Source organism: Uranotaenia lowii, chromosome 1 (genome assembly GCF_029784155.1).
Source record: "Uranotaenia lowii strain MFRU-FL chromosome 1, ASM2978415v1, whole genome shotgun sequence".
NCBI classification, from domain to species: Eukaryota; Metazoa; Arthropoda; class Insecta; order Diptera; family Culicidae; genus Uranotaenia; species Uranotaenia lowii.
Genome location: NC_073691.1, coordinates 168,246,789 through 168,260,170, shown reverse-complemented (window position 1 = coordinate 168,260,170; position 13,382 = coordinate 168,246,789). Strand labels below are relative to the sequence as shown.

At 42.6% G+C, this 13,382-nt stretch overlaps 1 protein-coding gene across 1 annotated transcript in view; it reads right to left on the bottom strand.

The window, feature by feature from the left end:
- Positions 1-13,382, bottom strand: part of LOC129747064 (octopamine receptor beta-2R) — a 305,644-nt gene that overhangs the window by 37,721 nt on the left and 254,541 nt on the right. The window lies entirely within an intron of this gene.

The following is a 13,382-nucleotide window of genomic DNA, read 5'->3' as shown; positions in this document are numbered from 1 at the left end:
CTTTTAAAAGGCAAATTGGACGTTTATGAGGATTTGAGGTTGTTTTGAGTCGGTTAATCCAAAAGCTTTACTGGAGAGTTCGAACGTTAATAGTAAAGATTTAGGAAAATCTAGGCAGAGCATTACAAAGCTGGCCCAGGTGTTAATGACTGTTTTTGAGAAATTTGTTTGCTTGGATTATTTTGAGCTAAAGGGGAAATAAGAGCGTAACGAGCACGCGGGGCATAGTAAGCACTCCATTTTTTTTTACAGAAGTACATTTTTTTTGAATGAATTTTCATGAGGATTAGTTTCGTTTTTCCTAGAGTTTCGGGTCTTCAGCAAAAAAAATCTCCTTATCCTCTTTATAGAAATATTTTTAAAAAAAACCAACCAAATATAATAATTTTTGAGCACCGGAAAATAGGCTATTATGATCGTTAAATCATCTTGATCATCATTAAAAGATTTAATCACTATAATAAATTTTAAAAAAATTTTTTACTTTAAATTGTTGACTCGGGGCGAAAAGAGCACCATTGATCGGGGCACGATGAGCTTTTCTGCTGTAGAATCTAGCGCTGAATTCAACTCGATGAAGTCAACTGAACTAAAGAGCTACAGCTTGACTAGTTTACATCTGACGATTTAGCCTATTGGTAAGGTGTCGTAGAGGTAATCATAAGACTTGAGTTTGATTCCCGGTCGAGGACATTTTTTTTCATTTACCATTCATGATCGATTATTTTGATCTTTGCATTATACAACTAGTAGCATCAACCGCCAAACAAAGCACCAGAAACATAATGTATAAGCGTGTGTGAATTGTTTGTTTTCTACAAACAGACATACATTATTATGTTTTTGCTTTGTTTGATGGATCTGCGACTCACTGGTTAGTGCAAAATGTATGGATCATGAATGGAAACAAATGAAAACAAACGCCTCGACCAGGAATCGAACTCGAGTCCTTTGATTATCTCTCCAACATCTTTTTAATAGTTCATATGAAACAAGTCAAGTTGAAGCTCTATTGTTCAGTTGACTTCACCGAGTTGAATTTATGCTAGATTCTTTGGTAGAAAAAACTCATCGTACTCATCGGTTAATGGTGTTTATACTTGTTGAAGTATGAGTAAATAACGCAGGTTTGTGTTGGAATTGAGTTAAACATTATTTATTTCCTTCGTCAAGTCCTTATAGCGATTATCATCTTGTCGCTTAAAACTAACTGATTCCCAAACTCAAAATCAGTTTTTATTTCCTATCGGATTCTGAGATATCCTCTCAGAATAAACTGCCAACACTGCTGGGTTACTCTGAACCACATGCTGTGTTGGCTTAGTTGATCGTGTATGATGACAACATTTGTATTGTTGTCATCATCATCGATGATCATTGGTTATCAAAACGCTATTGTTCTCAGCATGTGAATTGACTGATCAAAGGGGAAAGAGAAACCAAACAAACCAATGTGGTTTTGGTTTTTCCCCATGGAGGAACGGAGGAGCGTTCCAACAGATTCGTTTGAATGGCCAGGATGAATACTTAGAGGATCCAAAAAACCGTAAGTATCAACACCTCCCTGTAGTGTATAAGTCGATGTCAATATGGGTGAATATGGGAAGTAAAATGAAAACTCGAGAGAAGAGCGCGAGAGAGTGTGTGTTTGGCTGAGTGTCGACCGATTGAAGATCTCGGTGGCTGGCGTGTTGGATTGACGGAGGCAGTGAAACGAGTACACTTGCGGGATTAACGTGTCCCTTCTTCTAGCTCCGACGAAAATTTAGGAACACGGTAGAGAAATGCTCGGCGGAGGACACGTCACTCCCCTCAATTCGCAAATTGAGAATGCTGAACAGCTTCGCATGCCTTGCCCTCGGTAACGCCTTCGTGAACGCATCAGCTCGCTGATCCTGTCGAGATATGTCGCAAAGAAAGCTGACCGCTTCTTATGGTCTCTCTGATGAACGCGTACTTGACATCCAAGTGTTTCATCCGCTGATGGGTGCGCGCCTCCTCCATGGACTGGATACATGGAATGTTGTCCTCCATCAAGGTAAAAGGAATGCTGACCACACCCAATTCACCTAAGAAGTTTGCTAACCACAAACTTTCCTTTAACGCATGGCACAGCGCTCCAATCTCAGCTTCGGTCGATCAGAGACTGACCGTCTGCTGACGTTTCGTTGGCCACAAAATTAGATTCCCGAAGATCATGTATGCATGTCCCGATACAGATCTTCGATCATCGGAATCGTTAGCGAAATCTGCGTCCGCATATCCAATTAGTGGATCCGAGTTCGCGTTTCTGCGGAATACCAACGCCGTATCGGTCGTACCTCGAAGGTATCGCAGAATACGCTTCAGGCCTTGCCAGTGCCTATCCGCCGAACTGGCCTGGTGTTTGCTAGAGTGCGCAGCACATATATCTGGTTTCGATGATGTCTTCAGATACTGCAAACAACCGATCAACTCCTCGAACGGATGTTCGGTGATTTCCTCACCATCGTTCAACTTCGTTCAGCGAACGTTGGTGTCAAGCGGTGTGCCTACTGGTTTGCAATCGGCCAAACCAAATTGCTGCAGAACCTTCTCGACGTACCCTGATTGCGAAATCTCGATTGTACTTCTCTAGATGTCTCGCTTGATGGTCATTCCTAAGAAAGTCTTGACCTCCAACAGATCCTTTATTTGGAAAAGCCTTCAAAGCTCGGTTTTATCTGGATAACCTCGGATACATCTTTTCCGGAAATCAGGATGTCGTCCACGTAAAGAATGAGGATGAGTCCTCGCTTGCAGGATCGGTAAACGCAGCTGTCAGTCTTCAACGGAACGAAACTAAGTTTTCGTATCTCGTCGTCGAATAGCTGATTCCAAGCACGACCCGCTTGTTTCAAGCCGTACAGGCTTTTCTGCAGCCGAACGACCTTCGATTTGCCGATTTCGTCATTTGGCAACTGAATTAAGATAACCTCGTTTAAATTCCCGTTGCGAAATGCACCTTCGACGTCCATCTGATCACTGTTCGTTTGCCAAGGCCAAGACGGTACGAACGCTCTCCATTTTGGCCACCGGAGCATAAGTTTCCCAGTAGTCTAGTCCTGGTCTTTGGGAACACCCTTTCGCAACCAATCGATCTTTAACGGTAAATGCCCATTCGGACAAATTAGGTTTCTGTGACCTGGGGCCAAGCTAACCGCTTCCCAAGTTTTATTTTCCTTTAGGGCTGCCCTTCGTCGATGGCCGTCTTCCAGGAGTCCCAGTCGTCCCGGCGTTTCAGTTCACAAATGTTTTGAGGTAGCTCCTCATGAATGACTGCGGCTACGTTATCAACGTACCGCTGAGTAGCTCCTCGAGTTCGCTGACTTCGCCTCAGCGCCGGTTCAGGTTGACGGAATCTTGCGTGTTTCTGTTGAGGTTCCATCAAGCTGGGAGTTGGTGAGCAGTTCGTCAAGTACGCAGCGCACAAAACGGATTCGCCCTACATGGTCCCCGGTTGCTTGCTGCCATGGATCATTGCCCTTGCCTTCTCCATCAGGGTTCGGTTGGCTCGTTCGCTGACGCCGTTCTGCTGCGGAGTATATGGAACCGTGAATACCATCTGACTTTTTTCTCAGAACAGAATCTTTGAAATTCGTTGCTGATGTATTCAGGCGCGTTGTCGCATCGCAGCTTGCACAGCTTCTGACCGAAGTGTGCTGTAGCCATTGCCTCGTAATGCTTAAATTGCTCGAAGACCTCGCTCTTGTGTTTGAGCAGGTACACGACCATGCAGTGGGTGTAATCGTCAATGAAGGTGACGAAATATCGAAACCCGTCGAACGTAGGAACCTCCATATACACACGTCGGAATGTACAAGCTAAAGTCCCCAGAAGACTCAAACAGAACCTGATTTTTAAGATAAGTGACCCTTTTCCCTTTTTCAGCACTTTAGCTAACAGAAAGCAAATTTTCCTCAAGCTCAGGAATTAAAAGAACGTTGTAAAGAATAATTGGTTTTATTATTTTGCCAATGGCGTTCTTTGAAACTACTTTTCCACTACGCTTTGCTCGAAGAATTTCGAAGTTCGAACGTCCTCCAGAAGTGCCTCGTACCGGACCATGTGTTGGGAGGCACCGGAATCCACAACGAACCGTACCTTACGCTCATTTCTTCTGGGGCCTCAGCAGACGAGCGACGACCTTGCACGGCCATCATTGATTTTCCCATCCGAACTTTACGCAGGTGTGGGCAGCGGTTTTTGTAATGCCCCGTTTCGCCACATCTGAAGCACACCACTTTGTCTGCTTTTCGAGCCTGCATCGCGGAGTTGTGTGGTCCCGAAGTTGTGTGGTCTACCCGGTAAATCACGGTTTTGGAAGGCCATCTCCGCATCAAGAAACATGCGCTTTAGCTCTTGGATTGGTTTTGCACATAGATCGGCAATTGGCAAAACCGTTAGAGCTCCCTTCACATGGTTGTATTCCGATGGGACCGCAGAGATCAACGAGTGCATCTTCTCGTCAGCCAGGATGTTTGCCCCCATTCGCTCGAGTTCCCGAACTATCAGATCGTACTCCTCGAAAAGCTGAGTAAACGATCTGAGGTTCCTCTTGTGTTCAAGGTCGTGAAGCCTGTCGCGCATCGCTATCCACGAATATATTTCGATGCGCTGGTAAGATTTGACTAAAATGTCCATGGCCTCTTTCGCATATTGTACCCCGATTATTCGATTAAGTACGGCATTATTGACGACCATAATAATCTCGTCCAACGCCTCGGAATCATCGTTTAGCCTTTTCCGGAGGGCTACCACTCGATGTTCCTCCTCAGCCGGCTCCTTCCTCGGAGAGGCGCAGTCGTCTTCGTCGGGAGTTCGCACCAAGGTGTGGATTAGATTATATCATTATATCCCTACTGTGACTGATTTTCAGTTTAATTCAAAAAAAAAAATTAAAATAAACTTTGAGAATCTATCGAATATCTCTCATATGGTTTGATTGACTGACTAGAAAGATAGAAGTGACGAAAGGTTGTAATGTAAAACTGATTATTTAATGTCAAAGAACTCAAGAACGAATAATATAATATGTAAAGAAAATTATTTTAAATTTATATTATTCATGAATTGTTTGAGTAAAAATATCACAGTAAAAAATTGGTGACCAAAACCTGCCCCCCATGAGGCGGTTCTTCCTACGGCTCTGCCATGAAGGTCGGAGTTCGATCCCGAAGCCGGGCAAGTTTTTTTTTCAATAAGTCATTTTGTTACTTGAGTGATGCGAAATCTGTATGAAGGAAGTGAATGAAAGAAGCAATCGACCAGTAAATTAAACAAATCTCGACAAACCGCAATAGGTCGAGTATGGAATTCGACGCCAAGCATCATAGCGGCACCATGTTCTGCACATAGTAAATAATCAAGAAAAGGTTATATGAACTGATTCCTATGGTGAAATTTTTGTTCATCTTACAACTTTTTTTAGAAGCTGAATCAAAAGGCCTCTGGAAGCTGAATAACAGGTCATTTAGACTTGTTTTGGAACTTGAAAGTATCAATAAAAACTTTACCTGTGAGCTGCAAAGAACGTATTTCAGATCAATGATGAGGCTGAGAAAGCCTTTTCGTACCTGTTTTATGGGACTTTGGTTGCTTGGGCGATGTGTAGAAGAATTCGTCTACACTGCAAAAACTAACGCTAAATGAATTATAAATTGGAAGAAAACACAGTATGTTTGAGTCTAAAAAGTTTTTTTTTAATTAAAAATAGATTGTGTCTAATCTAATATTTAAGAGAATGTGTAGTTATAATTTTCAGAACAGACTTTATGCTAAAAATTGTGAGTCCACTTCTCTTCTCTCCTCTGGAAGGAGGGAGGGGTTTGACATCATTATAGAAACTTTGCACGTACCCGTACTATTCAAGCATTAGACTGAGTCGATTTGGGGGCATTTTGGAATTTCTCAAACCCTGGGGTCCAAAAAGCTTTGCTTCAGTTCAAAACTCATCCATAATTTTTTGCAGAATTTTAAGGTAACGGTAACGGAAAATTTCCTTTAGAGAATTTATAAATTGGCACAAAAATCATAAGCAGGCTCGATTGCACAGAAGAACCAAAAATGATGTTGATTTTTCAGTACAAAATTTTCAATTATCCCATACAAACATAAATGTTCAAATTTACTCATGTGGACGGTACCTAAAAATTCTTTAAAAAATTATGAATAAGTTTTGAACCAAAACGAAGCTTTTTAGAACCCAGGGTTTGCGATATATTCAAAAATGACCCCAAATCGACTCAGTCTACTCAAGCATGCCAACTTTGGTTCCATTTTTTCGATTGCTCCTAGAGTTATGCAGTCATGTTTCATTTGTTGGGAATACCCTTTTTTACCCCTGCAGTGGAAAGAAGGGGTCTCAAACTATTATAGCAACCATCTGTGGCTTCAAAAGCCCCTACCGTTCAAGTTTAACGCCAAATGGGAAACAAACAGGCAGAGCCAGAAATTAATTTTATGCAATTCAGTGCAGCTTGTCGATTTGTATAGGTTCATAATTAGATGTAGAATATTGTTATTTGTGTAACAAGTTGCAAAATCTGGATTTTCTCAACACAAAACGTAAATTCATCCAACGAGGCATGCCGAGTTGTATATTTACGACAAGTGCTGAAAAAAACGAATTTTGCACACAATTTTTTTACGCAAATTCCTTTGCAAATTTCGAAGCGCTTGTCAACAAATAACAAAATGTGGACGACCATGGGAACGAATGAAAATTAATGATTAAGTAGGTCGTGAATAAACTATTCTACACTAAATTCAGTGCTGGAAAGTAGCCTCCTTCAATACTGGAGAATGAACAAAATTGAAAGTTTTCAACCATTATTGGTAATAGCTCGCTTAAATTCATGTTATTGCGGTTTCCGGGAATCGAGTACAGCAATGCGACATCGGGCTAAACTCCCTAATCCGACCTTTGGGCATCAAATATTTGCTAACGCCGATTTGATTGCCCTGTAGGCGTTCAGCTTTTCTGGCTCATTGATCGCAGCAACAGCGGCATGATTGATATCCCCCGGGATAATTATGTTTGAACTGTTTACACGAGAATGCATTAAACATTCAATCAAATTGCTGTTGACATCGCCCCGAATCTGAACCTTTGGGCAAAAAGGGCGTAACAGTAACAAGTGAGGAGTTTATTGAAGTTTCAGTTGGTTCGTGGAAAAGGTTATAGGTTTTAGCTTTTTTCATTGGTTTGTTGTTTAAACCCTTTCGAAATGTAAACCCAGACAAGCGGTTAACATTGGTCTCATGAAGCCAAAAGTTGACAACAGACAATGTGATTTCACATAATCAATGTGCTGACGTGGGAAATGACAGCCGTAGAACGTGATCCGCAGTAGAATCAAAAGCGGTCATTCATCATACCCAATATACGCATTATGATGTTTAATACATAGGATCACGTTTTTACGTAGGATTGATACAGCATTATGGTTTTCTTGCATAACTATTAAGAAAGCTAAGAACCAGAGGATAATTAATATCTACGGATAGCAACGCTTTAGTACTTAGTGATGTTTTTTGTTCATTTATTTATTAAGTCAAACTTAGTGATGTTTTTAAACAACAATAATTAAAATCCAAATATCTCGGAAACGCGAACAGACATAAATCAGACTCTAATCCAATAATGAACTTTCTTGAAGGTGGAACTATCGGTATAAGATTCTATGCCGGACCGGCATTAAAAAGCGAACACGAAATTATTGCGACCCATTCAACAGGGCATAATTTTTTTCATCATTGGGTAAAAATCAACCAAATTTTGCACACTTTCTCATTGATGTGTATTGGTTACATGCTGTCAAACTCGAAGTCGTGTTTTTCTATTCAACGAAAATGGAGGTGAACCAACGCGAGTCGAACGAACAAATTCTTTCCAAACACCTGGAATTTCCTAACCGGTCGCACCATTTAACCACCGTCTCCAGAGTGTTGGAGCGGTTCCAGGAGCGGTTGAAGCCGATTTTAAGCAAATTTCGGTGTTGGAGTTTTTCACCGGCAAGTTCGATGTGGACGACAAATTCACCTTCAAATATTTAGGTTGGCAGGCCATTTGCTCTGGCCGACTGAGGAGTGAGCCACAGTAAATGATGAGATCTACAAATCTGAGTGCCTCGAGAAGCGCCTTTTGCCGTTCTTGCAGCAGCACGACGAAGCTCCGCTATTTTGGCCAGATTTGGCATCATGTCACTTCTTGTAAAGTGTCCTGGAGTGGTATGAGGCCAATTCGGTCCATTTCTTTCCAAAGGACATGAACCCGCCAAACTGTCCGGAGCTGCGCCCGGTGGAGCAGTGCTAAGCAATAATGAAGCGGGAACTTCGGAAGAGCAAGACGAGAAGGACATGATAAGAAAATGGAACGAAAAACTGAGAAACTGCTTCCGGATGACAATGTAGACTTTGATGGAGGGCATCAAGCAAAAATGCGTGCAATTTTACACTCAAGGTTTCCTCGATGAACTTTTTTTTTTGTGATTTTTGAAGTAAATATATATATAATATTACCTTAAAATGTTGGTTTGCTTTTAAACATTATAAGAAAATTTGCATGACATTTTCGGTGTCGCAATAATTTCGTGTTTACCCTATGTCAAGTGTGGCATCTTGATATAAGTTGTCAATGCGCTCCCACCATACAGACTATATGAGAGCCAAACTCAACCAACGGTGTTGAGCAATTGCTAGCACAACTGACCTTTGCAGAGTCTAGTCAGCAATCATGTGAGATGTGCGGCAGTCTGGATTTGGACCTCAAAAGGGTCCAGAACCGGGCTTTCTAATGGCTTTGTCCTCCAAGCGCAACCGTATTGCTTATGTCTGAAAGAAGCCAAATAAAACATATCCCATATTCAATCGATACAAAGACCTGAATCACCTGCTACCTGCCTTCGAGTACGATCTCACTACAGCTTCTTCATGGGCTCCTTCACCGGGACGCAACGACCAAGGCACTTCGGAGACCCCTGAGCCCATCTACTCAGTCGCGCTGATTCCCGCCTGCGTCATCAGTCGTCCCGGTCCTGTGTTCGATTTTGGTGACGGGGTCTCCAGCCTGCAACTACAGGCAAGTATCCATTTTATGTTGGCATTCCTCCTCGTGATGGACTCTCCCTTTCCAGTGCACTGCGAGCCGATCAACGTGTTACGCTCACCAGTTCTTCGACACGCTCTTTTCCGAACCTCGAAAAAGTAGCAACTTATACAAGGCCTTCAGCACCGGGACGCAACGTATCAGGTCTAACGGAGACCCCTGAGCCCATCGACTCAGTCGCGCTGTTTCCCGCCAGCGTCTTCAGTAGTCCCGGCCCTAAGTTCGTCTGTGGCGCAGGGGTTCTCCAGCCTGTGGACTCAGGCAAGTATGGCACTCCCGACCATTTTCCTCCGCCTGATAGTACTCTCTTTTCCAGTGTTCAGGGGTCTAGCTTTGCCTCGGAAACTTTTGACTCAATAACATTGTACTACCAGAACGTCGGAGGTATGAACTCGTGTTTAGCAGACTATCTGCTCGCAAGCTGTTGTTGCTGTTACGACATTGTCGCCTTCACAGAAACATGGCTGAACCAGCATACTTTTCGAGCCAGATATTTGGACCTGACTATTTAGTGTTTCGTTGCAATCGCAGTTGGCGTAATAGCAAAAAGACCATCGGTGGCGGAGTGTTGATTGCCGTCAAGTCAGATTTCTCAGCGTTGCTCATTGGAGATAGTTCCTGGAGTGATCTGGAATTTGTGTTGATCCGCATTGATCTTGGTGAACGTAAACTTTATGCCTGCGTTCTGTATCTGCCTCCTGACCGCACAAGAGATGCTACCCTAGCTGAGCATTTTTCGCGCTGCTCATCTAAAGTAAGCTCTCTCTGTGCACCCGACGATAACATTCTAGTGTTTGGTGACTTCAATTTGCCCGGTTTGAAGTGGTGCACCAACCATAGTAACTTTCTCTTCCCGGATCCAGTACGCTCAACTTTTTCGACCGTATCGAACATCATACTATAATAGACTCTCTGAGTACAGCCACTTTGAGGCAGATTAACAGCGTGACAAACGAAAACGGTATGTTGGATCTCTGCTTTGCCAACGATGGGATTCGTGTTCCGTCCGCTGTTTTGGCTCCTGCTCCGTACGTTAAAGCGGTACACCATCATCCTGCTCTATTGGTCTCACTAGATATCGCTAGACTTCCTCCTGTCGCAAAATTAGCACCCTTCTATCTTGACTTCAAGAACACCAACTTCGACGAGATTTCTCGTATCCTGGCTTCCATCGACTGGGAATCTGAGCTCGACTTATCTGATCCCAACGCTGCGGCCGAAACCTTCTCGCTCATCTTGAATAACGTTATCGATCGTCACGTACTAAAACACACTACTGAAAAGAATATACGGACTACTTGATGTCGCATCCAACATTTTTTCCAGCGTCCATCCTTCGATTTGTCGAAAAGCCGCAAAACACCAAACACTATTTCCAACTCCAACTGGTCAGAATAACGTTACTTCTAAAACTGAAGATGTGTCAAGCAGATTTCGCGTCGTTGAACTAGAGCGAGAGCCACTGTTGCTCTACGTTTTCTCGCAATGCAAACGACGGTTGAGTTTGTTACGAGTTGCTGCTTCCACTCGATCGAAACGATTCGGCTTTGTCTAGCTTTACAATGTGTGTGAACGGTTAGGCAAATGAAAATTCGTGTATTTTAGATTCCCTCTCTCTCATACCCGATTGGCAGTCGTTACTGCGACATTCAATATAGAAAGAAAAGCGTTACAACACTGAAACAATTTATCATTTATTTCTAACTGTAATTATTTTATTCGTTCGCCTTATACTCTACACTTGGTTCACGACTGAACTACGACGACTGAAGACGGCAAAGAGATGTGCCGTTAGAAATTATAACAAATCAAGATCCTCCTACACTAAGGATATTTATCGTAGACTAAACGGTGATACGGTCAAAACTTGGTCAAGGGAAAACGCGTGTAAATCGGTGAAATCGTTTATTTAAAAAATCAAGTTAATTTTTTTTTTTTCAAGTTTAATTAGTATAAAGTTCAGGAAAAACATTCAGTTAGGCTTCCGCTTTTTCACGCGTGTAAATCGGTGAAATCGTTTATTTAAAAAATCAAGTTAAATTTTTTTTTCAAGTTTAATTAGTATAAAGTTCAGGAAAAATATTCAGTTAGGCTTCCGCTTTTTCAAATCCGAATTGCCGGGCCTTACTTTTACCCCCGCCATCAGATTTTGTACAGCCACCTTGTCCACCTTCTTCGCCGCAGAAAGACAGTTTGCCTTGAATTGCTGCTCGTCTTTAGCAGTTTTTTTGGTCTTCTTTAGGTTCCGCTTGACAATAGCCCAATATTTCTCTATTGGGCGGAAATTTGGCGTGTTGGGAGGGTTTTTGTCCTTGGGAACCACCTGCACGTTGTTGGCGGCGTACCACTCCATGGCCTTTTTACCGTAATGGCAAGATGCCAAATCCGGCCAAAACAGTGCGGAATAACCGTGTTTCTTCAGGAAATGCAGCAGACGTTTATTCAAACATCCTTTCACGTAAATTTCTTGGTTGACAGTCCCTAAAGCTATGAAAATGCTGCTTATCAAGCCACAGATACAGATGGCTTGCCAAACCAGATATTTCTTCGCGAACTTTGATAGTTTCATGTGCTTGATAATATCTGCTACCTTTCCCCTTCCTTTTGCCGTATAAAACTCCTGTCCCGGAAGCTGCTTGTAGTCGGCTTTGACGTAGGTTTCGTCGTCCATTACCACGCAGTCAAACTTCGTCAGCATCGTCGTGTACAGCCTCCGGGATCGCGCTTTGGCCGTCGTATTTTGTTCATCATCGCGATTTGTAGTCACTACCTTCTGGTAAGTCGGTAGTCCGGCTTTTTGGCTCGATGCACGGTTGTAGACGATACAACCAGCTTATTTGCGGCATCTCGGGGAGAGAGGTTAGGGTTTCGCTTGAAACTACCGGCGACTCTCTTTGTCGTGTCAGCGGCTTCCGGTTTTCGATTTTTCCCCGATCCAGACTTCCTGGCTGTCGATAAACGTTCCCAGAACACTTCAATTTCATTTGTAACGGTTGATTTGGCAACTTTTAGCGATTTTGCCAGCTTTGCGTGCGAGTAGCTCGGATTTTCCGATGCGTGAGCAAAATTTTGATACGCTGCTCTTCTTCCTTGTACGGCATTTTGACAACTGAAGAGTGAATTCTAAAATCAAAATAGGAGCAACATTCTACACACACACACACACACACACACACACACACACACACACACACACACACACACACACACACACACACACACACCTTCAAAATGAAGGGTATTCAGGTTTTTTTCAATGCAAAATTGAAAGAATTACGTCAATTTGATATTGACCAAATTTTGACCGCATCACCCTTTAAATTCTGTTTACAAAAAAGTCAGCAAACGTTGTCACCTAAACTATCTAGCTTTAATTCAGTGTAATCTCAAGTCCAGACGAAAATCTTTCTGGAAACATGTTTGGAATCTGTGATCTCTTTGCCGAAAAATTCTCGTCAATCTATAATACAGCGTCGATATCCCCTGAACATTTGGATAGTGCAGTCAGGAATATTGCGCCACTGGGCTTCTCTATAAACAACATTGTGGTTGAGGATGCAGTCATCTCAAAAGCAGCAGCTTAGCTCAAAAATTCTTTCTCTACGGGTCCGGATGGAATACCTGCTACTTTTATTAAACGTTCCATGCCTGTTTTGCTGACTCCTGGTAGGCTTATTTTCCAAGCTTCGCTTGACAGAGCTACTTTCCCCTCACTGTGGAAGGAGGCTTACATGTTTCCGGTGTATAAAAAATGTAACAGGAGAGATATCAACAACTACCGGGGAATCTCGACATTATGAGCCAAACTATTCGAATAGGTGGTCTTGGATCCGATTTCATTGTCCTGTAAGAATAATTTTTCCGACGATCAACACGGATTTATGCCCAAGCACTCCACGACAACTAACCTTCTTGCGTGCATGAAAATTTTGCTGCGAAGTTGTCACCTGCTCCAAAAGCAGCATGTGACAGGATTTTGTTACGCAGCCTTGGAATGGGTATTATCCCCCAAAATTGGATAGAATGGTACAGTAGTATAAGATAGGTTAAATTAAATAAATAGATCGATAATTGTACAACAGAACACTAAACTATATACACAACAGAACACGAGCAACGAGATCAATTGTGGCCAAGAATCAATTGATCATGAGCTACTTTTCCGGTTCAGGCTCAAGATATTCCATAAAGCACATCCAAGCCAACCTAACCTGACAGCATGATCGAATCTGTTCGACAGAAGGGAAAAGAAGGA